Genomic DNA, 23,371 nt, shown 5'->3' on the forward strand with positions numbered 1-23,371 from the left:
CAATGATTATTATCCTCCTTTTGCAGGTAAAAAATAAAAATTCCTGGAGACAATTGCTCTTGACTATCCTCCTGCTCCAGGTCCAAAGGACCAGGCTAAAAATCAATGTGGAGTCACCTACACTAACTTTCACATTACCAAGTTGATACTAAACTGTTTATCTGATCCACTGAAGTTCCCTTTGCTTTAATCCTTTTATAAAAGAGATAACCTGAAAAAAGCAGGTGTTAATAAATCAGTTATTTTCTTATTATTCTGGTTCCCTATCCCTGCCTTCAAGGAACCAATCTATGTTTTGTTCTTGTGTTTCTGTTTTCTTTATCCTTTTTCTGTCTATAAAACCAAATTCTTCTGCTCGGCTCATTGGAAAATTTATTTTATTTTACAGAATAAAATCTTGCCGGATTCTATAATTAATGCCAATTAAGATTCTAAACTGAATTGCTGTTCTTTGACAAAACAAAGACAAAAAGAAATATAGAAACTTGACTAAGCTGATACTACTAATAAGTTGACCAGGCAATATTCACTAGACCTTCATTAGTCAATTGCACATGAATTTGTTGATTTTTAAAAACATTATTGTAGTGATTAAGTACATGAATGTTAGAGACATGTTCTTTGCCATTCCAAAGCTCATGAGGTGGGAGAGGTATTTTTACATAACAACTATACAAACACATAGTAAATTCAACTACAAATATACAAATAGCAACTGTAAGCTCAGTAAATTTAATAACTTTGAGAGAGATTCTGAGAAGATTTTTTTGAGGTTGTGATGGCTAAGAAATTCTGAGTTTGGAAAATTAGTCTAGAGGGAAAGTTGGAAGTGCAGATGGGGCCAGTTTTGAAGAACGTTTAGCTCATATTAAGGATACTAGACTTTATTACTCTGCTACCCCTCTGCTTTTACAACACACAATCCACTTCCAAGTACTACTAAAACAAAAACTGACAAATTATGTAAAATGTGGGAAGAATAGTTTAAATGCCAGAAAACTCAGAAGATACTATAAAACTAACTGACCAAATTATATTGTTCCATGGTGTGTACGTATGAATATATAACAACGAATCCCACTATTGCCTATAATTATAGAACTCCAATTTAAAAAAGTAGTAGTTACTAAAACCATAGTCAAATGTCGTCAAATGATGAGAAAAGATAGGGGCCAAAGATTGTGTTTTGGATTTATCGATATGGAGGCCAGAAAGAATAGACAATGATTATTTCCCTGGTCATTCACCTAAGTCCCCATTCTCAACTAGAATGATATACTTGCAAACTTTGTCTTTTCCTTAATCATACTTTCTGGTCATGTTTCAAATTTTCTCAAGGTTCAGTTCTCTGCAAATAGGGCTGAAAAATTAATCCAAATGAATGTATTTCCCAAGAGTACAGATGTTACCTTTTTCGTTATTGAAAATTTGGATTAAAAAGTGTGAGATGGTTACCGAGATAACTTACATTTTACATACCAGAAAGGGTGAAAGTGCTTTCCTTGACACATTTCAGGAGAAGGAGGTGAGTAAAACGCTAGAGGGTTCCTCTTGTTTTCATAAAGAAAGCTACTAAGACATGTCTGCTATGTGTAGAATGGTTATTTGGTGTCTGTAGTCATCAGTGCTTCTACTTGGCATAAAGTAAGTGAAGAATTTTAATTACCTTCATCAAATAATTGTGAGAACTTAACACCCCTCATCATGTTATGCCTCTTGTCGAAATGTTTCAGTCCCTTGAGTAATAAGTTGTATACCCCAGGGTAAGCAGGTATAACTACTCATCAGTGTCTTCTGTAATGAAGCAATGACATCTTTTTACATTATTTGGGAACATCAGCTAATATAGTGCATGTTTCCTCCAATGTCTAATTAAGTAGGAAATGAAGGACAAACTCATAGGTTCCTTTTGTTGTATACATACTGTCCTACCTTAGGTTTAGTTTGGAACATATTAGCCACTTACCTTTTAACCCCCATTCAAAATATTTTTTCTTTTTCTATGTCATTTATTTCTATAACATTTATTTTCTGGCCTCACCCAAAATGTTCTAAATATGAGCAACTTAAACCTATCAAAAATTGCAGATACCATGTTAAATGCCAGGTTTTTAAATCTCTTCCATTTATAGTTTTCTTTATGAATTCCTGTAACTCACTGTTTCTGTTTTCCAGAGCTATATTTTTGTGGCAAATACCATAGGCTGGACTGCTTAATATGTCTTCCACATTTCTTGACTTCTTTTCCTCTACCACAGAGGCTGCAAAATGATGTGACAAAATCAGGTCATGAGGATTATCCATGTGCCATGGCCTAAAGCGCCTTCAAAGTTGTGTACTTATTTTATTTTGACACTTCAAATAGAAAGGAAAACAAATGTTGGTATAGAAATCTTCCCGTGGTGTCTGCATTTCTTCTGAACTCCCCCCTATACAGGGACAATTTTCAGGTAGCTAAATAAGTGTGTAAACATTAGAGTCGTAATCATCTCCTTTCTAATTATACTACATCTTCTGACCTCATTTTAGTGTTTTCTGGCAAGTGAGAACAGGAAGAAGGAAATGAGTAATACAGAAGCAGAAAGAAAAGTAATTATTATTTGTAATCTATTTATATATGAGCTATATTCATATTTATTATATTTTTAATCTCTATATTTGCTAAATAGTTCTGATTTTTTTAGGATCTTACAGATGAATAAATTAGGCCTTAGTATATGGAAACTAAAGAAGTGGAACTCAAAGAAGAGTAGGGTGGAAGGGAGCAGGGGGCAGGAAGGTGACATTAGAGTGGTTTAGTCAAGGGGTGAGCAGTTTCTGTTAGGCAGAAGGAATGAGTTTTAGAGATCTGCTAAACAACATGGCAATAATAGTTAATAACAATGCATTATATAAAATGAATAAGAGAAATTTTAAATGTTCTTACCACAAATAAATATACAAGGTAATGAATATGTTGATTAGCTTGATTTACCAATTCTATAACATATACATATTTTAAAACCTCATCTTATACATCCTAAATATACACAATTTCTATCTGCCAAGTTAAAGAATAAAATACATTAAGACTTAGATAAATTAGGTAATTTTGCTACACATAGCTGCTAGGATTTAAACACATGAGTATCTGATCCAATGGTGTCAGTCCCTTGTAATGTGATATTATAACTGGATTAACTCATTCATTACTTTAACTGGGAAGTACATACCACCAGGCACATGATACTGCTTGCCTCCATCAATTAGGTCTTAACCATTTTAAAAAATGCTACAAGATTATGCCAGTGGTTTTCTGGAGTTGGCTTTCACTGGCTTATCAGTGTCACTGGGGACATTTCTTCCTGATTCTGTTCAGCAACTTCAGATTGACGGTTTGAAATTGATCATGTTGGAAATATTTACACTAGGGAAACTGGTAAATTCCATGAATTCTTATCTCTCCCATAGCTGGCTGGTAAACATTTTCTGGACTACCACTAGCCAAAACACTTTTGAGACTCTTTATAAGCATCCTTGCACAATTTTAACAATGATGTTTTGCTTATTCAACCTTTTAGAGTTGAGTTTTCACTTGACATTGCAAATATCATTGTCATGTCTTTATATTTCAAAGAGTTCTCATGATTAAAAAATAAAACACACCAATTTCCTTTGCCCCCTACTTTACTCATAGTCCTTCTTTGTGCTTTTGTAAAATTTCAATTTCATTGTGTAGTTGTATGGAGCACTATCATATGTCAAGTAATTTGCTTCTTTTGTAGGGATGTTTCTTTTCACAATAGAGCTCTGTAGAATGCCTTGAAAATAACTAACTGCAAGGGCAGATCTATGGTCAGTCATTTAGAGAAATCAAAGACCAGAGTCATGTGTCATGTCCAATTTTGTGATCAGGGTTCTTGTATAATTTTTAAATGTTTCTAAAGTGAGAATCTAAAGCAGTATGAAGTAAGGAACCTTATTGAACTATGAGAAAAAAAAAAAGTCAGCAAATTATTTCAAATCAGGATTATTTTGTAGTACCTGGACAATAGCTTATTGGCACATAAAATACAAAGTCAGATTATTTGAGGAAGAACAAGAGAAAGTTTTAATATTCTAAGCTTAGGTGAGCTGTTAGAATAGCTACCTCAAATAGATGAGTTCTGTGTATACACATAATAGCCAAGTGCTTCCTACAGTTAATAACTCTTGTGCAAAGTTAGCATTTTCTTTCTTCAAATCATATGTAAACTGGGTCAAAAGTCACATCTGAAGAAATTTCTTTTCAAGATTTCATGTAATTCCTCACCTATTTGATTTTATATTGAAGCAATTTGTAAACTAGTAAAGAAAATTGTTTGAAATTAGTGATATCTGACATCTTCCTGGTCAAAATTTCAGTTTTTTTTTTCCTGAAATAGTGTAAATCAGTTTGATAGAAGTCATAGAAGATGGAAATACAACTATTGTCAATTTACCTCTTTCAAAAACTCTGAGTTTTGGGGAGATAAGTGAAGATCAATCTGTTATACTGAAACTGCCATATACTACAGCCATAGGTTAAAGAATGACATCAAAAGAAAGTTTGGGGAGGGATATGAAGTATTCCTGGGCCTGCTGTCTGCTTGGGTTTTTGGGAGGCATATTAACACACAGAAAAATGTTCTAGTCAAGGACAGAACTAGTCCTGCAGAGGTGTATTGTGGTAAAGACATTAACATTAACAGAAGTAACAATGACATTTTTTTTTTTTCTTTTTTTTGCGGTGCTGGGGATTGAACCCAGGGCCTTGTGCTTGCGAGGCAGGCACTCTACCAACTGAGCTATCTCCCTGGTTAACAATGACATTTTGATGAAAGAAATTTCTTTTAGGACTATTAGTTCTTCACTTACTATTAGTCTTCAGGATCTTGAAAATGACAAGGAGATCAAACAATGATCTATACTAGTGTCTACCAGGAATTGACAATCAATAGAATGATAGGATAGATAAGAAATAACAATGAAAAACTAAAAATAGTTTGGTTCAGGTAAAATTAAACTTGATATTTATAGTAGCTAACTAAACAAACAAAAAAAAGATCACATCTAGTTTAAGGACAAAATAATCAAATTGGGTATCCAGATTTGGTTATAAAATAAAAAGGAAATTAACACTATTTTGCTTGTAAGAAAAATCCAAAAATAAAGTAAATCAACAAGCTTTAGGCAAACCCAAAGAAAGGAAGGGTAATAAGACCTATCTACCAGAAGATGATGTCCATTAAAAAAGATAAAATTGAGTAAATTTTACATACAAAGCCCATTGTATACGTCCAATGGAAAAGTAAGTACAATTGTAGAGGGAGATTATAATGCATCTCAATTAATCAATAATGTATTCATCATATAAAATAAGAACACATAAGTGTTTGACATAGTGCTGAACGTAAGTGTTGTACTCAGTGTACTACACTATTTTTGAGATACAAGAGAAAACATGCATTTATTTACATTCAATCATCTCTAAAAGAAAGGCTTAGTTAGGTATCTCAATTCGAAATCATGCTGGCCATATTTTCTGGCCACAATATAATACTAAGACTAGCATTTATAGAAAATGTAAGCAGAAAAACTAAATATTTGTGACTTAAAACTGTTCTTCAGCCAGACACAGTGGCACACACTTGTAATCCCAAGGGTTCAGGAGGCTGAGGTAAGAGGATTGCAATTTCAAAGCCAGCTTCAGCAAAAGTGAGGCGCTCAGCAACTCAGTGAGAACCTGTCTCTAAATAAAATACAAAATAAGGCTGTGGATGTGGCTCAGTGGTTGAATGCCCCTGAGTTCAATCCCTGGTACCAAAACAAAAAACAAAAACAATAAAACAGTTATTCAAAAATATCTTTTGGAACAAAGAGGAACATTATAATTCAAAGTTACAGAATTTGGTTTGCACTATTGAGAATAATATATAATAATTTTAATGGACTATCTCTATGAATATAATTATATGTAAAATGTATTGCTAATGACCCTTTCAAACAGAAGCACCTACTATATGATAAATTATAATATTTTATTCTAGGGAGATGAAAAGTAACTTTTCAAGACATAGTATTATGGCAAATAGGTTGATTAGGAAAAAAAAATCACACTAGAAACTCATCACACATGATATATAAAAGTGAATTTCAGCTTGATCAAAGAGATAAAATAAGTAAGTCCATTAAAATGAGAAGATATGAACAAATAATCAGCTGATCTTTGATGGAAAGTTGAAAATGAAACTAAAAGCATAAAAATTGAAATGTTGAACTACACAAAATTTGAACTTATTTGCCTTCAACATTTACCATGAAGCTAGTTCAACAAAAGGAAAAAATGTACAATGCACAATAGAAAATGTTTGGAAAACCATAAACATCTATAGCAATATGAACAAAAGTCACTGCCAGATAATTCAAAAAAGGAGAAATTCAAATGATCACAAAAATAGAAAAAATTATATTCAACCTTAAAGGTAATCGAATGAAAAACATACTCATAGCAACAAGTATTGAGACAAGTGATCTTGGCTATTAATTATTTTATAGAATAAAGATAAAATACTACCTATGAGACTTTTGTTATAGAATTATGGAGGATTTTTTACTTTGTTCTTTAAAAAGCTTTGTACATTCATGTTTTCAACAAGGAGGAAAATGTTATTAGAATAAAATCATATCTTTGTTTATTGGAAATACCTGTAAAGTGAGCAATATAAAAGGAAATAAATTTTAGTTTTAAGTAAAAATACTGCAGTTCATTATTATTTTAAACCTAACAAATAATTAACAGATAAAACCTTTACTAAAAGGGAATCCAGAGAGGTTGTAGTTTTCTCTTAAATATTGGAAGATGATCGAAACAAGTAGAAATGTGGATTTCTGCCTCCAGTTCTGCCATTTATCAGCCCTAACTTTAAGACAAACCATTTGGTTTCTCTGGAAATCACTTCTCTGTTCTATGAAATAAGGACAGTCATGCCTGTCCAGATGTGAAGATAAAATGTAATAACATATTTGGATGCAACTGTGAAAACCATCAAACAGTGCATTCTCAAATGACTGTATTCACGGAATCACATAGAGTTCGAATGATTCATGTTGCTACCCAGTTTGAATCCACGACAGGGTATTCCCTATACTTTTCATTAATGAGGTCTGGTACCATTCTGTATGCTATAGGCAGTTGTAAACTTATTCACCCAGAAAGCACTTACTATCCAACTCTTCACTGTGAAATCTACACATTTGTGTTTTACACCAAATTGGATGCTTTTCTGAGAAAAGTAATGTTCCAACATGTGACAGTGGTTTCAGTGTAACTTTCCTTAGTTCCTGCAGGGGTACTATTTACAATTTTACAATGGGATCATGCATTTATAAACATTTTAAAAAATGTAACAATTATAACAGATGTTTTCCCATTGTGGCCTGAAGGTAGCAGTGATGTTCAATGGAAGGTTGTTCCTACTTTTTAGTTAGAGAATATATCAGAGAAAGAGAAACTTGCATAGAATTGAGCTTAATCTTGGTAAATTTCTGTAGATAAAAATGAAGTTTGTCAGGATTTTAATCCATTTATTTGAAAGCTATTTCCAAGATTATGACTATGAAAGAAATTATGTTAGTTTTTTCTCTCCTGTTTTCTTAAAACTGGTGGTGGCAGATCGAATCTAATTAGGAAAACAGGGAGGAAAGAAATATCCCAGAATGAAATTCAGATAAAATGGTTCTTTGGTCATTTGATATCCAGGCTTCTCTTGTTACAACAAAAAGTTTCCAAATCATAGAACCCAGATTTAGATATTAAAGATAAGAATAGAGATCTCCATTACTTTTATTTCAACCAAAATTATGAAGATTGAAGGGTCCTTGGCTTGTCAAGCACAGCTGCCAAGTTTCCAATGAACAGCTAAAAGATGCCTTCAATTATTACTGTGGTGTCTCAGTGGATGCACTGGATAATACGCAGACAGAATGTTGAAATAACCACTTTCCAAATCTGGAACTTATTGCACAATAACCTATTCATCATTACTTGTACCATGTAACCAAGTTATTATTGCTTATAAGTTATTATTGCTTATTTAGCTATTAATGAAGTACTCAGGGATCTTACTTATAAAGGTAATTAGAAAATAAAATCATACATTATATATTTTCCAAAACATCAAAAGTGCTTCAAAATTCAAAATATTAGAAAATAAAAACATGATTATAAGATATTTTAATGACTTCTCATGCCTTGATATTTGCACACACCATTGACTATTTTAATGTATATATTACTATTTATGTAATTATATATCCCAAGATTTTACTCCATTCATTTTCAATGAGTGTGCTAATATATTGATATACTAATTATAAGATTAAAAGAGGGTAACTACAGGCAAAATCCTCTGAATCTTGGATAAGATCATAAGTAAAACATTTGCAAAAGAAGAATGGGTATCATAACTCTGGACTTGAAATATTGTTATTTAATATTGGTTGACATTGTTTTGAAATAGAAGAAAGATTGATATAAAGAAAATGTAACCCCATATTGTCCATTTCAAAAAGGGGAGAATGACTGCAGCCATCAGTTTATAATATATATGAAAAATAAAGGCAGTTGAAAACTAAAGTGGGTTATTGAGTGAGGTTATGTAATTTTCTTCCCTTGAGGTTTTATTACATAAGAGAAATAGCCTGTTTTGGAGATTGTAGGTACAGAAGATTATGTTAGGAAGCTTCGCTGGTTTTCCTTTTTCCTTTTAATTTTATGAAAGAGTTTGAAAGAGGTAAATGTCAAGGAGCCACCACTGAACAGGGAAAGATAAGTTTTAGATAGGGTTTCTAGAAAATTGCTCCAATCCCAAAGTAGCTGAGACATGTTTAGTGCCATGGTTTATTTACAGGTACAAAGGTGTACAATTTGAGAGATACGTTTTCTTTGATTCTCTTTGTGCTGAGCTCAGTTCCTGCCTCTTAAGCGCTCTAAAAGGTCCACTGCTCAAGGTCAAGAGTGGGTTACTCTCCGATAAAGGAAGGGATCTGGGAAGGTATATATATCTAAACTCTGGCAAATGGCTAAGAATATTCCAGGTTGAAAGATATTCAGAACAGACTGAAGAACAAAGAGAAAATCCCATGTATCAGAGAACTACGAGTAGGTCCATATTGTTGAAGCATAGCTCGCAGGCAGGCAAGGTGGAGTGGCTAAATATTTTAAGCATGGGATGGAACTAATCCTAAAATGAATTTGCTGACAATATGGAGAAAATGATTCTTGGGTTCAAGGCAAAGATTCAGGGAGATGAACTTCAAAGGTATGGCATATTGAGTTAAATTAAGTTATGGGTGGTCAGGAGGGTAGAGTTGATAGATTCAAGGGACCTAGTGGGAATGAACTGACTGAATTTAAATTTAGGTATGAAGAAAAATTAAAAAGAAGGAATCTGGGAGTCTTTCTGATAAGATTTTGGAATATTACAGGCTTAAGCAGGGAGAAAGCTGGGTTTAATTATCAAACTATTGATTGGGCTTGGAGTTCACTGATCTGTCCATTTATTAATCTTCAGGCTTTAAGCATCATAAAGAGGTTCGGCTTAGGTATGCAAAAGAGAGGACAATTTGCCCAAATGTAAAGATGGGTCCCATTGGAGATGCACAACATGACTATTAGACAAGGTCACCGTATTGACATCGTTGTCAGGGAGTGAGGGATTTGCTTCTCTTTCAATTTTCTTTCCTTTTGGATTAACTCCTTAATAGACTTTCAATTTGGTGAAAATTTTGTTCCAAACTTTTGCTAGTCTTCCTTTTAAGCCAAGAAAAAGTCAGCTTCAAGTTCAAGATGTTTTAACTGACAATCTATATTTTTGTTAGGTTATTTTCCTTGTCTCCTTATGGGTTGTCAATAATGTTGATTTTCTATGAATACTAATATAATTTTTATTTTCTATTTATTGATATTTTGGCATGTGATTCAATTTGTGGAGAAACTAAAGAAGAACCAGTGAGGTGCGTAGGTATGGAAAAAGTCCTCAAGGCAATTTGTGTGAGGACAACTAAGGGGTGATGGCAGAGCTGAGTCACCCTCATATTTGGAATAATCAGAGTTCATCATTTCATTTGGAGTAACTGCAATCACAACAGCTGATAAAATTATTTTATGAGACAGTCTAGAAAGGATACCTCATTCCCAATGATGGGTTTCAGTGAGTTTGTTCATTCCCTGAAATTATCTGCAAATATTTGAAGCTATGTGATTTTTTTTCCCTCCTCAGGAAACAGTTGTTAGTGATTTGTGTGTACATTTGCTCATTTTTTTGTAGAGTCTCAAAGGAATCTTTGACTAAAAGAGAATAAGAAAAGTGGAAGTGAATGAAGAAGACAGTTGAGGATAGATAATGGAAAAGGATCACTGAATGACTGAAGAGATGAAATTCAAAGATAAAGGAAGTGGACCAAGAGAGGGCTGTCACAGATTTCAAAGGGAAGAGAGATGTCTCAGACCAAAGGAAGAAAAGGCTCCAGTGGTTAATGGTTAACTTTGTCAAATGTCAGTGAGCAGTTCTGTGAGCTCAGGTTTCAGTGATCAGTAGCCTCAAATTTAACAATATGGTGACCACTGCCAAAGCAGTTTCATGGGGTGGTGAAAGTGGAAGCCAAACTGAATGTGGTAGAAGAGAAGTTCATGGGATAGGAGATGTCGACAGGAAATAAAAATCAGGTTTTTTCCCCCTGGAAGTAGGCTGAGAAAAGAGGAGAACGAGGACTACAGGAACAAGGGTGTTCAGAAACACAGAAAGCTTTCCTGATTGTTTAAGGATGGGAGTGACGTGATCTTAATAATACATTGGATGGTGTTAGAGTAAAAAGAGGTTGAAGTTGCCCGTGATAGAATGATTGATTTCTGAAGTAAGTTCAGATTGGTGTGACTCTGTTGTGGGGTCCAGAGCAGAGAAGGAGGTCAGCCTAATAACAGGACTGGACGGAAGAAGAGCGGTTGAGCAGATAAAAATACAGGAGTTAGAAGTAGTGAGGGAGACTAATTCCTGAGAGCCTCTGAATTCCCAGCAAAGAATCATCTTGACAGAGAAGCAGGAAGGGAGCAGAGACAGTTGGTTTTTTGAGAGGGCTGACAAACTGGACCTGCTGCAAAAGGAAACTAGAGAGAGTGTCAATCAGGTAAGAAAAAATTTGTAAAGAGATTTTATCATAGCCTCAATTGCAGTTGTTTATACAAACAGCCCATGCAGCACTGAGCTTTAGAACTATAAGATGCCCATGGAGGAAATGGCACTGTGCCTGTTCCTAATCATTCTAGTTCCTTCTCTTAGTAGTACCTGGAATGTCGTCCTCTTCTACTTATAAAAGGAATTTCCTCTTTATTTATTTTTTAAATCAAAATTTCCTTCTGTGTGGTTCATTCTCATGGTTTAATTCAGACATGAATAGCTCCCATTAAAAAAAAAAAAAAAGTCTTCATAGCTCCCTCCAGCTTCCTTGAATCTTTTTTTTGAAAACTTCTTCAGAGAATTATGTTATATACAGTATTCAGTTTCCTCACCACTCCATCTTTCTTTTCTCTTATTATTTTAAATTATAAGTACCTTTCAGATAAATATATAAAATTTTATTTAGAGTTTGAATAGATACTTTATCTGCACGTAATCCAAAGGTATTTAAGTACATACAAAAGTTTATCTTCCTCCACACATTATTTCCTGGCATTCATTTCCCGGCATCCATTTCCCTCTCTATAGGCAACCACGATTATTTTAAAAGTACTTTTCCTATAAGCTCATTTGTTTTGGTTCTTTAAAAAATGGTAACACTCCAGGCATACTGCATTGCATTTTTTTCTCCTTGCTTAATATGCTGTGAATATCTCTTTACTTTAATACAAAGAAAGCTGTCTTAATAATTTTAACAGTTGGATAGCATTCCATTGAATGGATACACATGGTTTATTTTGCTTATTTTCTATTTATAGGTATATATTTTGTTTTCAATTGTTTGCTTAGGTACAGAGCTGCCTAGAGTAACTTTGAACATATATTATTTTACCTAAGTACAACTTTATCTGGAGGATAGATTCCCAGGGTTGGAATCACTATTAATTTTGTTCAATCCTTATTAATCTTTATTCATGACCATTTTGATTGAAATAGTTCTTAACAAGGTCGTACAATTTCCAGGTTAACACTTTGTACCCACATCATTTACCCCTCGGCAGCATTGGACACAGTTGCTCGCCATCTCCTTCTTCTTAAAGTACTTTTTTTCTTTTGACTTTCATGATGCTACAACTTTTGGGGTTTCTCCCTATTTTACTGGCTGCTTCCCTTTCTGCCTGCTGTCTTCAATATCTCTATTTTGAACTGTTGTAGAACTTTTTCCTCAGCTTGATCTTTTAAATGCATTGTCTCCTGAAATTATTTCACAAAATTCCATTGTTCCAAATGCCATTATACAATGACACACAATTTCATCTCTGACTTTTTCCCTGGACTGTCCCAGCTATCTCTGAGAAGCCTGGACCTGGGTATCTCATAAGATGCTCAGAACTTAACTGATCTACCTAGTTTTCCCATGTTACTTGGTGACAACTGCATCCTTCCATTTGCCCTAACACAAATCTATGCATATGCCTTCATTTGTTTCCTTCCTTCATCAAACACATTAATCCATCATCAAGTTCTGTCACCTTTACCTGCAAACACATACAGCATTCAGTTACTCTTCGCTGTTTTCTATTGGTGTCAGAGGTTAAAGACTAGGCTGATACTCTACTAGATTCTTGCCCTTTCATCTTGCAGCAGGTAATCTCCACACAACAGTAAAAGGATCTTGGAAGAAATATTTCCTGCTGAAAGTGTTTTCATGCCTTCTTATATATACACAGAAGTCAATAGAAGTTCCATCACATGGGTTTAAAGGTCACATGTTACTTATGAAGAAGGAAGGACCACAAACGAGTTAGATTATTGTATAGTTCTCTCTCTTCGATACTCTTGTACACTCATTGTTAAAATCTTTGCCTATGTGTGTTCACTCATAGGCTCTAAAACAAATATTTGCAAGTGGGAGAATCATTTATGTTACAATTGCACTTCTGAATTTTCCTTCAGTACTTTTAGAGCAGAAACTAGCATTTCATACCCACTTTAAGGCTGAGGGTACATGAATAGCAAGTGTTCACAATGCAGGGCACAGGAACAGTTTTTCTATGCTGAATCACTAGTGATAATTCCCGAGGGGTCTTTGGATCTTGTCCCATTAGGATATTAGTGCTTTCAGTTAATAGCAATCAGGACATGACACATTGCATCTTCTTTACTCTGCTCAAAAAGCATTCCTCCCACCTCTTAATATTGAAAAAATGAATTCTGTCAAGAATGTTATAATATCCATATTATTTTACATTATCTATTTATTACTAATATACTAGAAAGTGTCCTTCCAACATCCTTGGAATGATTTCAGTAATATTTAATCAAATTCAAAAAAGACCACATTTGCTAGATGAGAAACTTTTCAGACTATCACTCTTTATTTCTAATTAAGAAGTTATAATTTTGGAAGTCTTTCAAAGAAACATATACTCAATTTTAAAATAAAACTATTTCCTAAGAAATATGTATTATTTTTATCAAGTTTATGATAATCTGTGTAAGAATAATATGCCTAATAACCTTATAAAACTAGTTAAGAAATGTATTTATTTAAAAATTGCAAAAGCTGCCTTTACAAATATGCTGTTGCTCAATCCTAGACACACACAAAATTTGGCTATTTGGCTAATGAGGCCAGAGGGCAAATATGATATTATTCTTTAAGTCTTCATTCCAGTACATAGGGAACATGTCTATTGTTGAAGGGAACCAACATATTGTTATAACTTGAGCTCATTAGCTCTGTAATAAGCATAAATGGATGAGCCATGAACAAATGACATATCAATAAAAGGGTCTGTGGAAAATCACATTAAATTTTTTTTGAATAAAAATCAGTAAACTAAGTTATTTTTCAAAGCTGGGAACTTCTTAGCTAATACCAGGCAAGTACAATATTTGTTCTAGAAACATCTGACTTTGTCCCTTAAATATATATTTTACCCAAAGCTTGGAAAATCAGTTTTGATTGGATACACTGAGTATTTACTCTCATTATCTAGGCTGACCTTGAAACACAGATTTGAATGGGGCAGAGGGAATCAAGAACTACACTTATTGGAGGTAACAGAAAGTAGTGATACTTGAACTTGCTTATGAGTTTGGAGAAAATAAAGGAAGCAAAGGAGGAAGAGCTACTGTAAGCTCAGAGAAGATGGCAAGAGTCTTCCTCAGGTTTGCGTTGGTTGTGGGCTCTCACTCCATCAGTGAAAGGCAGCTCAGAGTTCAGTTTACCTCCCCTAACAAACGCATAGACCAATGGGGCAAATCAAAGATAAGTATCATTAGATGGTGGATCATCAAATCTGATTTCAAAGATCTGAATGCCAATGGAACTGAAGTGAAATCCATTTTGAATGTGTATTATTTTCCTGCATTGGGTATAGCACATCCAATAAAATGTAATCAAACTGCAGTAATTACGTAGCTATTTCAGAAAAACTGGGGAGGGGCTAGGTAACACTACCTGCTTATGTCCTCGTAAATGTTCATTTAACAAATTATTTAAATTATATTACAATCATCAGGGTGGTTGGGAATTACCTAGCCACAGGAAAATCAAGCCTACATCTTAGGGTTTCTTCCAGAGTGCGGTGCAGCCCACGTTGTTTCCACACAGTGCCCTATCACGGTCCACTTCTTTCAGGCTAAATAAATAAATAAAAATCAAAAATCAAATCCTGTATTTAAGGTACCCAAAATGTCAATCTCTGTAGACTATTTCTTTCTTTCTCCTCATTTCTCCATTTCATTCCTTAACCATCTGGCACACAGTTCTGACTCTCCCAGCCCCATTGGGGCAGCAACCCTGGGAATGGACCCTCCTTCTGCCAGTCACTCAGACCTCCTTTTCTTCTTTGCTCAACTAGCTCTCTAAACCCAAAGGTGCCAACAGCCCCTCCTTGGACAAGACCTGCAGCGTCCAGGTATGCTGCAAACGCCGGGGGAAGCTCTCTTATCCCTTCACCTCACTGATTCTTACCCGCGGGAAATCAAGTTGGAAAACTACAAATGATTTCGGATCTAAGGTGTCCTCCAGTTAATCAATATTTATCTTATTTTCCCCCCTGAATCCTCTCTAGACCCGACCGAGGGATGGATTCGAGGACTCTACTGACCTTCCAGTGCCAGATTCTAGCCCATGTCCTATCTCCGCTCATCCTAGCGGCTACCCCAAGGCGGGAGAGCCTGGATCCTGCTTCCTAAGTGGGCGATCACCGGTTTGAACCGCCACCCTTAGCCCTAGGGCCTGGGTCCAGATTCATGCCTCCCCGCCTGGACCACCTGCTCTTCCCAGTACCACGCCTGCTCCCCCAAAGTTCGCCCGGGGGGAGTAGAGGTTTCGGGCGTGAATGGAAAGGGCGATTTTTTAATTCCTACGCTGTTCCCTCCAAGTAGTGTGGGAAAGGAATTGTCGCCAGCCATTCAGGGCTTCCCAGCCCTTCCGCGGAGAGTAGCCGCTGGCCAGGGTCCGGGTTCCCCTTCCCCACCTGCGCGCCAGCCGTGGGCGCGAGGCGCTCTCCCTTGCTCCGCGCAGAAGCTCATACTTACCCTGAGCGCAGCCCGCAGCAGTCTGGCGAGGGAAAGGTGGTCCCCCCCAGGCCTAGGGCATGGATTGGTAGGGGTTACCCACTGCGGAGCCAGCGTTGTCCTGGAGGGCAGTGGCGTGTCCCGACTGCTCTCGGGGCGGCGGAGCTGACTGCGCGCTGCGGTTACGAGCGCAGAGCCGCGGCGGGTTCCGGGCGCCAGTAGGCAGACAAGAGGACGCGCGGGGCTCTCCACCACCCGCAGGACCCTTCTTTTCTTGCCTTCATTTCTTTCATCAATACCCTTTTCTTTTCTTCTTCTTTCACTTTTCCTCCTTCCAGTCTCCTCTCTCATCGGTCTCCTCCCTCCGGTTCCACTGATGCGTGGAGAACGGCGGGGGAGGGAAGAAGTCCCTTCCCTTTAACTTGAGTGATACCTTGGAGATTATCTGTTCGTGGAATCTGGAAATGACGCGAACGACCTTTCTGAAAACATCTAAAATAAAACCATTTCATTTCCTTTGACTTTTCATCTTTATGTCTCCCTTCCAGTCTATCATGTGGCTAAGGATAAGGTGAAGACAGAGAAGGAAGGGGGGAGGGATGTCTTAAGCAGCAATTTTGGAAGTGGGAGTGCCAACCAGTCGTTAGATGGGCCCAGAGATCTATTTACTTTCACAATAAACGCATTTCCTGAAAAAGAATTGGGGTTGAGGACAAAAGGAGGAGAGAGACCCGCAAGGTAATGAAGTCAAGGTATATTCACAATTTTATCCCATGGCATCCCCAGTGGTTTTGATAAAGATGCCTTAGAATACATCTCTAGTGTTTTGACCTGGATTTGACCTTGAGAGAATACTTGACTTTTCCTGTTCCTGGTTTTAAACTTTTTCCAGTTCAATGTTTTTATAGCCCTTTAAACATAGCCCTGTTAGCCTAACAGGAATTCCCCAAATCTATTTTGACTGACCCCAGAAATTTGAATGCTTCTTGGAAGGTGGCAGTTTTCCAGCAATTGAACAGATCTACAATGCTGGGAGAAGTGGGTCAAATTTTTTATACAAATCACCAACCCCTCAGTTCACAGCTGGACCCAGCCGAACTGAGTTTCATCTCCTGGACTGACAGTCCTAGTGGAACTCCTGTTTCAGAGACCTTTTGTGCTCTCCCACATCCCAACATTTCCTGCCATGTAAAGACAAATTTATGTAGATCTTTCTTATAGACCAAGCCTGTATTTTCCAGCCCATCTTCTTTCTGTTGGATGTCATCCTTGTTCTCTAACATCATACATTTAAATGAGATACATAACATAAACATAATGCTTGGCACTTTGTACTCACTAAATGTTAGCTGAATCATGGGTAATAACTTCAGATTATCATTAGCATTTATTTCATGTTTTCATTCTTTCACATAATTTCTAAACTTCGATTTTCTGTGCCATGATCTGCACAGTTCCAGGCCTTGTTCCTTATAAATATATGACGGTGTGGTTGCAGCTACTTATTTAGGTAGATACACTGAAAAGAATTCCAGAGGAACTCAAGATTTATAACATTTGTAGTAGAACACCATGATTTCCCTAAAGGTTATGATATTGACCACCTCTATTTTATATTCATATCCAGCATAATTTGTAACAATCTTATAGTTCACAGCCACAGAGAAAGTCCAAGGTTATACCACCTCCACAAGCAGTTTAAAAATATTTCCACCATTTATAGTTTCTGCAACGTTAGTCCAAAGAGCAGATTATCCATAAGGATGCAAAGATGCTTTGAGGACTTTTGTCTCTAGCAAATTGTATTCTTCTGTTTGGTAGTGCAGTAGTAACCAACTTGAAATCTGGAGTGAAGACCTCAACTTTAGAATATATCCAGATAGATGTTTGGACCTGTGCCACTTGAGTTAATTTGAACATACCTCTAGGCAATAGATCATATTTAGTGAAAGTATGGAAAAGACCCCACCTACAATATGAAAGAGATATAAAGTATCAGATCTTCTGCTATTGTTACTGCAGCAAATGAATTAGCTTAGGTATCAGTGATGAAATGTACCTTGCATGCTGCAAAAGGACCTTGTGCCCTAGAGGTATTCCATTGCTATTCAGTGCACAGATACTTAACCTAACAGTTAGGACAGTCTTAGCACTCAGCAAGGTTTTCTCTGATCAACTAGAGGATACCATAGATCAAATATTCAAGACTGTTTCTTTGGATATTGGACTACATTGCAGAGGCCTGAATCAGTGAGCAAGAGGTAGGACTCTCAGCAAATTTTTAAGTTTAAAAAGAATTAAGTCATCCCAGCCAAGTTCTTTTTGAAAGCTTTGATGAAAAAGTCAGAAAGTGTCAGTCTTGTTTATTTTTAATCTTGAATATGCAGAATGAAGGACACATGTATTAATAGGCAAAAGCTCTATTTCTTGAGCTTTTGCCAAAAAGATTTTATTAAGGACAAATTGCAATGTTTTGGTAATATTGATCTCAGTTTAAGACTAGGTTGAAGCTGTCTAGTTTCCTTCAATTATACTGACTGCACCATTAAGATAACTGTGAAGGACAGCTACAATGTGCAAAATTAAAGAAAAAGCTGAGTCGTTAAAGAATAAAATAGAATTAGCACAAATAGTTCAGTCCTAAATAATGTAAGCTTTCCCAAAATGGTTAATGTTTTTCCTTCAATTATTTGATTACCTAAAGACTTCCTATACTTCATAAGTAAGATACACTGACTCATTTGATGCATCGAAAGGGCAGTTTTTAGGAGCAAGACTTTAAGTACTTTTTTATTTTGGAGAAAATACTGCAGAGCAAAATGCAAATTCATAATGCAAATAAAAGCAATCAAATAAGTTTACTGAAAAAGTGTTTTTGTAATTATTCAGATTGACTTCATGCATTCATTAAATTTATCAGATAATTGCTTAGTTTCCTTTTGGAAGAAAGTCAAATAGAAAGATGTGAGAACATTGAATAAATATAATTTAATAATTCCATAATATTTAGGAGAAGACTAGATTGGCAAAGTCTTTATTATAATATTAAATAATGTTATTTTCTCATAATATAAAATATACTTAAGCTACTTTATAGAGCGTATTGTCCCCTGAAAAGCACCAACTGAAAAAAGACCTTCATAATTTGTATTTTTTACAGAAATAATTAAAATTTCCATTTTAGTTAGCTAAATTTATGGGCTTTTGACCAGACTGCAATATGATAACAGAAAGACTGGTCAAAGAGGAGATTGTCACTATGAAACAAGCTTCCTTTAGGTAAATTAGGTCACAGTTAGCTCGTCTCTAAAATTAGGAAAGTGAGTAGTGAACAAAATGGACATGGATATCAAAATGATTTCTTATCTGTTGCCACATTGTTCTTTGGCTCCATAGCTGAAAGAATTGTGGCACAGACTTTGCACACTGTGAGTGATATTACTGGGCAAGAACAGTTGAAGACTATATGATGTATTGAAAGGAATAGTTACTAAGTTTACTATAAAGATATGAAAGAAAAATAACTGTTGATCAAAGTCAGCTAAAATTGATGCTACACTAAACTACTAACATATAATCAAACTCTCCTGGTTAACAAGCCAAGCTATCACAAAGCCGATGTCAATATATAATAATTATTTTGACACTACTTAATAATTTTGACACTACTTTCAGTTACAAAATAATTATGTATTTACCTAGAGACATTGTTTATATTAATCTCAATGTTTTTAATACCATTTCATAATATCTCATTTAAGCTACGTTTGTTAATACAAAGAGAAAACAGTTTTGTCTCTGCATTGGTGAGAAAGCTAAGTATAAATTTCAGTAAGGAACCTTTGTTAGAATGGAACTAACATGGCTCTTAATTTCATCTACTCATTAACCTGTGCAATAAATTAAGGAAGGTATTTAATTTCTTCCAATTTCAGCTTCCTAAAATTTATATGGGAGTAAGTCAATTTATATATCTCCACAAGTTACCTCGCACATACTAGAATATAATGTATGAACTTACATTGAAATATATTACACTTATAAGATCATATTAGGGGTGAAAGGTATCTCTGAAGTCAGAACCAAATCATCAGGCTTTGACACTTAATGAGGCATCTTTGAGACTGCTAATTTTTTTTATTAGAATAATGTGTCAAAACTGAGCAAATTTTAAAATAAAAGTATTTTATAGAAATATAATTCGTTCAGCTATGGTACAACCAGATAGGGTGCTTTGCATGCATTTTTGTACCATTGAGAACTCAACCAACTGGTGTATCCAATGACAACACTGAAAAACAAGTATGTACTTAAGATAAACAGGTTTGTCTTTCTTGTCTTCACAGTGTGCTTCTGGTAATTTCTATATAGACATAGTAAAACAGATAATGCCAATAAAAACAAAAATACTTTTGAAAAAAATCAAAGTAAAATCCTAGGCTAGATCATTGCCAGTTCTTAATATTATATGTAAAACAGACTTAAGTGTAATTAGTATTTATTCTTGGAATTTTACTATGAAAAAAGAATAGAATAGACTCGGAATTTAAAATGGAATAAATTTATTCCAAAACATGAATATTTAGGAAATTGATTAACATATGTCCTTGATGCTAGCATCAATTGCAATCATTTGTACAAATGACCCAGGCAGCACTAAGTTTTAGGAATGTAAGATGTTGACCAAAGCACAGGATTTAAAAAAAAATGTTTATTGTCTCTTGATAATGGATGCTTCTTTTATGAGTTTAACACGAGATGAATCGGCTAACAGTTTGATAAAGTCATTGATGTATTATAATTACTTAATTAATCTTGGAGGGTCTTAATACAATTTGTTCAAAGCTCCATGCCAATTCTTTAACCATTTAAGGTACCTTCATAGTAATAACCCAAAATTGGGAACAGAGAGCCCAATGCAACTGTAGATTAATATGATGTAGATATACTGATAAATTTGGAGTCCAGAAATATCTGATGAAGTGGATGGTTTCTTTGAAATAGGGATTACTTAAAAAGTTTTAATTCTTAAAGGAAAAAGTTTCTCAACAGTTTTAAATTATAAGTTTTCCCTCATATTACCTTAAAAAGCACATATTTGGAAATACAATTTTATCAGTGAGTTTGTCTTAAAGTAGATTTTAATGCTGCTTTGGGAAGTAGACTCTCTCAAACATTTAATTTTTTCCCTAAATAAAACTCAGATTATAATAACTCCATCTTCTTTTATGATTTATCACACCTATTGTAATTGTGCACTTATGTGTGTGTGTGTGTGTGTGTGTGTGTGTGTGTGTGTGTGTGTTTGTGCATTTGTCTCTCTTTTCTTCTAGGCTCTGAGCTACTTTAAGGAGATGCTATTTTATTCATTTTCATTTACCCTTAATAATTTACCTAGTATCTAGAAATCACAAATGTCTAATAAGTACTGAATTAAATGCATGAATAAATGTATATTCTGACAGCTATTATTTTTCAAAAAATGCTATTTATTGAATGATAGAAGTTATTCAGTGTCTTTTATAGTGTCACCCAATGATTTTGTATTACAAAAGTCCTCCTTCTCTTCACCCTCTGTCATTTCCTGATTTACGTGTTGAAGTTATCTTCAAAGGTCTGGTGTTCTTTGAACGTTCATTAATCTTCAAAAGTGGGACACAGAAACTCTGCATGCCAAGATGCACCATTCTAAGAATGACCTTGTTAAAATTTATTGGTCAGTAAGCCAGATAGTCTATGGAAAGAGAGAACTTATTCTCTGGGGCAATTCAATTACTGCAGGAAGAAATCTTCTGATTTCTTTTCTGGAGATGCTGTTGTATATTACTACATAGATTTTAACTGAGGCCTCCTATACTGCATCTTGTACCTGGTAAATCTCCAGTCTCTCTCCTGGTGTGAAGGTAGAGAAGTTATTGCCTACCACAAAGTATGTCATGGAATTAGCCATAGTTTTTCATTACTCATAAAAGACACATATGCAACCTACTGTCAGCCTGTGTTGCACCCCACCTGTGGGGAATCCTCTCTGCCACATTCCACAGGGTTAACTGCTGGAGGAGGATGGTGGCTTTTCTATCTATTACCCAAAAAACTTACCTACTCAATAAACACAGAAGAGCTAATACTCTTTTTATATGAGAGGGGGCATGATGGGTCTGACCATACCAACTCTGGTCTCTTACAACAGCAACCCACCCAACTCTCCTTTATTTATAACATACAGGCAAAGGGGACCAGGATTGGGAGGAGTTTCTTCTATGATGGACAGGATAGGGTGGAGTTAGAGAAGCCATTCTCTTAGGGGGAAGATTCCAGGAGGAAACAGGGAACCACTCCCATGCAGAGCCACATACTTCCTGGAAGTTCCTAGAAGCTAGGCCTCTGCATCCCATGACTCAACCTAGTCTGATTCTGCTAAATAAGGATAGCTTCCCACTTTTTAAAAAGTTTTGTACTTTCTAGTGCTGAGCCTTTCATAGGCACAAAGGGGCCAGTTGCCACTCATTTATTTGCTTTTGTGCCTTACCAGTTTTCCCACCTCTTGATAAAATATGGTAATCCCCTGTCTGCTCTTCTGTTGTTTTGTTCCTTGTGAATTAATGTCATTTTATTTCATTACCACCATTTGAGATGGGGTGTTAGGATAAATGCAAAAATACATGATTAATTCACCTTTCAAAGTTTAAGTAGTGATTCTGTGAAAAAGGCAAATGTTTGGTTCTTATGTATAATTGTGCACTGTGCTTTTACAATATGATATTGCCACATGCAAATCTTATATGTCAGTTTTAACTTTTCTATGTTATTGTCCATTTTTAAAATTGACAGAATAATAATTATTTGCTCCTAATTGCATATTTTTCTTGTTCTTCCTCTTTTTTGAGATCTTGAGTTTTATTGGTCTTTCATTCTTCAATGCGTCTAGTTCTATTTTTCCCATCAGTTTAATTTTCTTTTCTGAATGGTGCGATCACAGTGAGAGACTTATGTTAACATGAAATGATTTACTGTTAGGCTTAAGTTCAGTTATTTATGTTTATTTTCCCCATATTCTTACATATAATGAGAAATATTTGCCATTCAGTAGGTATTTGATATGAATTTGATAAGAAAATCTTTATTATCTATATGTTCTGTAAGGCCTAGAAACAACACTCTATTAAGTAATAGGATTTTGATTTTATTTGTAGAAATTTCAGTAAAATATGGCAAACAGGATAATTATCACAGTGAATGTCAATAAGTATTATTATGTCCAAGAGCTACTGTTTATTGAATTTAATATACCAGAACAAGCACCTTATATGTCTTGTGAGACCAAAGAGAGTTATTAGTATCCTCATTTCACAAATGGGGAAACTGAATCTTAATGAAGTTAAGCAAATTTCTCATGGTTGACCATTGATGAAGTAGCATATATTAGATTAAAACCAAACAATGACTGATTCCAAAGTAAGTTTTACCTAAAAGACAATTAAAATATCTCAGTAGTATATATTCTACCAGCTCAAATTCCAGCCTTTTACCTTGATGATTGCCTTGTCCCAGTCCTCTTTACCTTTACCTCTTCCATTTCCTTATTCTTTCATTGAGCTATATAATTCGTATACCAAAATATTCACCCAAAACTTTGCATTTTCATGTTTTTTCTATATTCAGAATTG

At 35.2% G+C, this 23,371-nt stretch overlaps 1 protein-coding gene across 3 annotated transcripts in view; it reads right to left on the reverse strand.

Annotated features, from left to right (window-relative positions):
• Htr1f (5-hydroxytryptamine receptor 1F) overlaps positions 1-16,111 on the reverse strand; it is a 161,945-nt gene extending 145,834 nt beyond the window's left edge. For 2 of the 3 annotated variants that reach the window (XM_047563034.1, XM_047563035.1), the window contains exons 1-2: positions 15,726-16,111; positions 14,718-14,821 (exon numbers count right to left, since the gene is read on the reverse strand). The gene's annotated coding sequence lies outside the window, so the exon portion shown is untranslated. The remainder of the gene's footprint in view (positions 1-14,717; positions 14,822-15,725) is intronic. The other variant, XM_047563037.1, reaches the window with a different exon arrangement.
• Between the last annotated feature and the right edge of the window lie 7,260 nt (positions 16,112-23,371).

The sequence above is a fragment of the Sciurus carolinensis genome, chromosome 9 (genome assembly GCF_902686445.1).
Source record: "Sciurus carolinensis chromosome 9, mSciCar1.2, whole genome shotgun sequence".
In the NCBI taxonomy this organism is placed as follows: domain Eukaryota; kingdom Metazoa; phylum Chordata; class Mammalia; order Rodentia; family Sciuridae; genus Sciurus; species Sciurus carolinensis.